Genomic DNA, 6,876 nt, shown 5'->3' with positions numbered 1-6,876 from the left:
GTATAGTTCATGCAATTTCAATCAATATCTCAATAGAGTTTTCCATAGAACTTGTTAAGATTATTCCAAAATGTACATGGAAATGTAAAAGGCCAAAGATAGCCAGGACATTTCTAAAGACAAAGCGAAGAATGTGAATATTTTCCCTACAAGATATCAGGATTTAATATAAACTTATTATAATTAAGATAGTTTGATATGGATGCAGAATACACAAATTACAGAGATAATATGTTAGGTCAGTGGGAAAGGAGCTGAAAACATGGTTATCTATATAGGGGAAAATTGGATCCCTACATCACATCATATACAGAAATCAATTACAGAAAATTAAGAATTTAGATTTCAAAACAAAACTGGAAAATTTTTAGCAGAGAACTTAGAGGTTCATCCTTTAGAATATGGAGTAGGGAAAATTTTCTCAAACAGGCTACAAAAAAACATTGAAAATAAAATATAAGATTGACAATTTGACTATATTAAAATTTAGAAATTTTTTCTCAAAGGAAAACCTAAAGAAAATAAAAGGCACACACTGACAAAGAATTCAGCTCAAAAATGGATAAAGAACTTTCATTAATTAATATAAAAGGGACAAAGAGTCCAACAGAAAAATAGACAAAAGATGTGAACAGGCATTTTACAGAATGGGAACAACATATTATCAATAAACATATGAAGAGAGATTTAAAAATTGATCGGGTGAATGCAAATCAAGACCACAAAGAGATACTCTTTGTTTTAAAATAAATTTATTTATTTTTTTATTGATTTATTTTTGGCTGCATTGGGTCTTTGTTGCTGGGCACGGGCTTTCTCTAGTTGCGGCGAGCAGGGGCTTCTCTTGTTGCAGAGAACGGGCTCTAGGCACATGGGATTCAGTAATTGTGGCACGTGGGCTCAGTAGTTGTGGCACAACTTAAGTAACTAGAAAAAGAAGAGCAAACTAAACGCAAAGTAAGTAGAGGGAAACAAATAAGATAAGAATGGAAATCAATAAAATAGGAGACAGGCAAACATTAGAGAAAATCAATGAGGCCAAAAGCTGGTTCTCTGAAAAGATCCATAAAATTGATCAACCTCTAGATAGACTGATAAAGAAAAAAGAAAGGAAGACACAAATTACCAACACATTTTGATTTGTTTTACTCTTTTTTTTTTAAGAATTAACTAACTTTTACTTTTATTTCTCTTTTTCTTGACCCCATCAATTTTATTCTAAAGTTCTTTCTCATTTCCAAGAAATTCATATTCCAATGCCATGTTATCTTGTTCAGGATCACAAAATGATATGGGAGTCTTACAATTTGTTTTACAAAATAGCAAAACTCTCATCGTTGAACTGAATTAGTGCAAATACATGTGTGATCAATGTCATTCACAAACTTAGATACTGAAGCTAATTAAGCCTTCTTTTAAAAGGAACAATATTTGAAAAATTCCTAAAGAAAACAGAGATGAAATTCCATGTCGTTATACACAAGAGGAACCCAAAGATGCTACACACTGTGTTCCCCCAACTCGCCTGGGCCCTCACTACTTAGAAGGCTGACCGCTCCCTCTTCAAACTCTGAGTGGAGGATCAGCTTCCCTTCCTGCCCCGCAAGAGGAGCTGCTGGGCCTGGGCCTGGAAGGAGCCCGGCTGCTGCTCTGGCTCAGGCCCCCTCTTCCTCCTCGCTCACAGCCTCTGCAGACAGGGATGGGAAGGACCTGGGATCCCATCGATTGACCCTGAGCACATACTCCAGGACCTGCCATTTGCTGGTCTCCGCATGGGCCCGGGGACCCCAAAGGAACTCGTAGTGAGTGGGTGGGGTCACTGTGTGGCACCTGCCAGTATTCCAGGTAGCCCTCCTGCACCCACACTTTGGTGAGCAGCTCCCTGGGCTCCCCACAGATGCAGTGCTGCTTCCCTGCATACACCCCCATGACACTCAGCACTTCCCAGACCTCCTGCTCAGAGGCGCATTCACCCTCCAGGAGGATCACGGCCAGGAACATCACCAGGAGGCCGGCCTTGGGCACGCTCTGCCCATCGCTCAGCATGGCATCCCAGGTGAGGCCCAGGGTGGGGACCAGGACGTAGGTGTGCTCGCTGGGGTCCACCTTCTTCACGCCAAAGACCAGCTGCATGCACTCAGAGGCTTGGCTGAAGACCACGGGGGAAGTGGTCCCGATGGTCTTTGAGGAACATATTCAGCATTTCTGCCTTGGAGATCGGCTCCTTGACGCGATACTTAAGGAGCAGTAACCCCACCAGGTCAGCCATCATCACATTAAGTACCTCCTGAGGCAAGGACTCGGCATGGGTGGAGGAGGAGGAGGAGGGGACTGGGGAGGAAGAGGGCACGGGGGATGCGGCTTCCTCCCCCCCAGCCCAGAACAGCTATCTGCGCCTCCACGGGGCCCTGGGCCTGGACTGGGTCCTGAAGGTCTGCCTCAGGCTTGCAGAGCTCACTCATCTGGCCCAGGGGCACGATGACTGGGGTCCGGCCGACGACAGGAGTGTGGACAGGGGTGACAGATGGGGACCATGGGCAGGTCTTCTTCTGAGGGGTGCTCTCGGGCCTCACAGGGGCACTCCTCCTGCGCAGCCTGTCCCCTGCCAACCTCACCTTGACTCCTGGCGCTGCCTGGGCCTCCTCTGCTCTGTGACCTGAGGACACGGTCCTCAGACCTGGGCCTTCGCCTCCCGGTTCCTGGGGCCCCTTGACTCCTGGCGGGGCTGGGCTCTTGCCTCTGCCGACCTGAACCCAGCATCCCCGACCCTGGGCCTCCCCTCCCCCCCCCACTCTTTTTTCTTTAATATATGTATTTTTTAATTAATTTATTTATTTATTTATTATTTTTGGCTTTGTTGGGTCTTCGTTGCGGCACGCAGGCTTTCTCTATTTGTCACGAGCAGGGGCTACTCTTCCTTGCGGTGCGCGGGCTTCTCATTGCGGTGGCTTCTCTTTTTATTTTTTTTTAAGAAATAATTATTTATTTATTTATTTTTGGCTGTGTTGGGTCTTCATTGCTGCACATGGACGTTCTCTAGTTGTGGCGAGCGAGGGCTACTCTTCGTTGCCGTGTGAGGGCTTCTCTTGCTGCAGAGCATGGGCTCTAGGCGCACGGGCTTCAGTAGTTGTGGCACGCAGGCTCAGTAGTTGTGGCCTGTGGGCTCTAGAGTGCAGGCTCAATAGTTGCAGCGCACAGGCTTAGTTGCTCCATGGCATGTGGGGTCTTCCCAGACCAGGGATGGAACCCATGTCCCCTGCATTGTCAGGCGGATTCTTTTTTTCCTTTTTTTTTTAACATATTTTTTGGAGTATAATTGCTCTACAATGGTGTGTTAGTTTCTGCTTTATAACAAAGTGAATCAGCTATATGCATACGTATATCCCCATATCCCCTCCATCTTGTGTCTCCCTCCCACTCTCCTTATCCCACCGCTCTAGGTGGTCGCAAAGCACCTAGCTGATCTCCCTGTGCTATGCGGCTGCTTCCCACTAGCTATCTATTTTACATTTGGTGGTGTATATATGTCCATGCCACTCTCTCACTTTGTCCCAGCTTACCCTTCCCCCTCCCCACGTCCTCGAGTCCATTCTCTACGTCTGCGTCTTTATTCCTGTCCTGCCCCTAAGTTCTTCAGAACCTTTTTTTTTTTTTTTAGATTCCATATATATGTGTTAGCATACAGTATTTGTTTTTCTCTTTCTGACTTACTTCACTCTGTATGACAGACTCTAGGTCCATCCACCTCACTACAAATAACTCAATTTTGTTTCTTTTTAGGGATGAGTAATATTCCATTGTATATATGTGCCACATCTTCTTTATCCATTCATCTGTCGATGGACACTTAGGTTGCTACCATGTCCTGGCTATTGTAAATAGAGCTGCAATGAACACTGTGGTATATGACTCTTTTTGAATTATGGTTTTCTTAGGGTATATGCCCAGCAGTGGGATTGCTGGGTGGTATGGTAGTTCTATTTTTAGTTTTTTAAGGAACCTCCATACTGTTCTTCATAGTGGCTGTATCAATTTACATTCCCCCAACAGTGCAAGAGGGTTCCCTTTTCTCCACACCCTCTCTGGCATTTATTGTTTGTAGATTTTTTGATGATGGCCATTCTGACTGGTGTGAGGTGATACCTGATTGTAGTTTTGATTTGCATTTCTCTAATGATTAGTGATGTTGAGCATCCTTTCATGTGTTTGTTGGCAATCTGTATATCTTCTTTGGAGAAATGTCTATTTAGGTCTTCTGCCCATTTTTGGATTGGGTTTGTTTTTTTTTTTTGATATTGAGCTGCATGAGCTGCTTGTAAATTTTGGAGATTAATCCTTTGTCAGTTGCTTCATTTGCAAATGGCAGGAGGATTCTTAACCACTGCGCCACCAGGGAAGTCCTGTTTTACTCTTATGTTAAACATTCACATAATTCTAGAGTCAAATCTACAAAACAACGTATATTCAGAAAAGTATGGCTTCTCCCCTTGTCCCTTCCACCCTGTTCCCTTCCTCTCCTATAGGTAATCAGTTTATTTATTTTCTGGCTTATCCGTTCCATATTTTGGCATAAGAAAATACATGCACAGTGAATATATTTATAGCATTGTTTTGAGGAATGTTGTGTTTCACAGAGGGGGTCTCATGGGGTGGTTTAAGATTCTTGTGAATATAGTCATGTTCAAATATAATCAACACATCCAGATAAAAACCTTTCAGTGGTACTTCCCTGGTGGCACAGTGGTTAAGAATCCGCTTGCCAATGCAGAGGACACGGGTTCGATCCCTGGTCTGGGAAGATCCCACATGCTGTGGAGCAACTAAGCCCGTGAGCCACAACTACTGAGCCCATGTACCACAACTACTGAAGCCTGCGTGCCTAGAGCCCGTGCTCTGCCACAAGAGAAGCCACCACAATGAGAGGCCCGCACACCACAACTAAGAGTAGCCCCCGTTCACTCCAACCAGAGAAAGCCCACGTGCAGCAACGAGAACCCAACAAAGCCAAAAATTAAATATTAATAAAAAAAAAACTTTCAGTGTGTTCAGAAACACATGCAAGGGTGTCTTCAATAGATCAATGAGTATGGTTACATTCGATAAATCTCTGCAGACAATATACAAGGGATTTGTCCTGATTCTGCAGAGGGAGAGTTCCATCTTTTTGTTGACGGTAGAGTGACAAAGCATCTGACCATCTGAATTAGGTTTCTGTGCAAAATTTGTTCAGTTTATTCTTCAAAATCCTATCTTGTACTTCAAGGGTCCCACTAATTCCAAGTGATGCAGATTCCCTTTATAATTTGGCTAGTAATGTTTGTGGCCCTGAACCCATCCATGGACAAGTACATCTGGCTGGGGGATGGGTCTTTCAAAAGTCTTTTGTTGTCAGTGTTTAAATTTGTTGCTCTTTTCATTTTATAAAGTGATGAGCCTTAGCTAAAAATCTTGACTAAGACTATAATTACTTGTTTGTTTTCTCCTGAGATAAAATATAATATCAGCCCTGATAATATAACTAGTGAATTGTTCTCTGTAGCCATATGGTGACTAGAACTACCAGGTGACAGGTATTGGTAATAATTTCTGATTCTGCTGTGATTGTATAAACACCTGCATAGCTTGATCCAATTGTTTACATTTATTTTCAAATTAGATGTGATAGTGTTCTAATAACTTACAATTTATACCTAGTAGAGGCCTTCTGCTACTTATCCTTATTTGGCAGATGTGTTTCTTTGCTAACCTGAAGAGAAATCTTCTGTATGAGATGGGTGGAAAACATGGGCCGTGATGGACAAGAGTTTGGATCAACCTCTCTCTGGTTCAATGCTGGTTACATGTGCAAAGTTCCTACAAAAGAATTATTAGACAATCTATATTCGTGTACTGTTCAGAAGCGTAAATTTTACATTTGTCTCCCCGTGCCCCTTCTGAACTATCAGGGGTTTTTGTTTGTTTGTTTTTAGTCCTGATCCACATATATGTGTATACCATCACACATGTAAAACATAGCATATTAATATATACAATGGAATATTACTCAGCCATAAAAAGAAACGAAATTGAGTTATTTGTAGTGAGGTGGATGGACCTAGGGTCTGTCATACAGAGTGAAGTAAGTCAGAAAGAGAAAAACAAATACCATATGCTAACACATATATACGGAATCTAAAAAAAAAAAAAAGGTTATGAAGAACCTAGGGGCAGGACGGGAATTAAGACGCAGACCTACTAGAGAATGGACCTGAGGACACGGGGAGGGGAAGGGTAAGTAAGAGATGCAGTGAGAGAGTGGCATGGACATGTATACACTACCAAATGTAAAACAGATAGCTAGTGGGAAGCAGCCGCATAGCACAGGGAGATCAGCTCGGTGCTTTGTGACCACCTAGAGGGGTGGGATAGGGAGGGTGGGAGGGAGGGAGACACAAGAGGGAAGAGATATGGGAACATATGTATATGTATAACTGATTCACTTTGTTATAAAGCAGAAGCTAACACACCATTGTAGAGCAATTATACTCCAATAAAGATGTTAAAAAAAATAGCATATTAAACTTTGCAAAAGAATGTGGTTTATGACAGAAATTTTAAAATTAATTTTTCAGAAAATGGGAAGAGATAAATGCAAAACAAGTTTATTCTCTTTCTCTACATATATATGTGTATATATATATATAAACACACACATATATATGCATATGTATGAGAGAGATTGTTATAGCAAACAATATTGAATTATGATTGTACTTGGAGTTTTAAAACCCTTAATTTTAAAACAAAATTAAATCTTACATGGGAAAATTATAAGATCAAACCAGTAACACATTAATTCTTTTGCTAGACCCTGATAACATTTTGGGTTTAGGAAGA

The 6,876-nt window shown here is 42.2% G+C and overlaps 1 pseudogene; it reads right to left on the bottom strand.

The window, feature by feature from the left end:
* Window positions 1–1,655: 1,655 nt before the first annotated feature.
* On the bottom strand, window positions 1,656–2,462 carry LOC118889643 (annotated as a pseudogene).
* Window positions 2,463–6,876: the final 4,414 nt, after the last annotated feature.

This window comes from Balaenoptera musculus, chromosome 2 (assembly GCF_009873245.2).
Source record: "Balaenoptera musculus isolate JJ_BM4_2016_0621 chromosome 2, mBalMus1.pri.v3, whole genome shotgun sequence".
Taxonomy (NCBI): domain Eukaryota; kingdom Metazoa; phylum Chordata; class Mammalia; order Artiodactyla; family Balaenopteridae; genus Balaenoptera; species Balaenoptera musculus.
The sequence above is the reverse complement of the archived record's forward strand: the minus strand, read 5'-3'. Positions and strand labels throughout refer to the sequence as shown.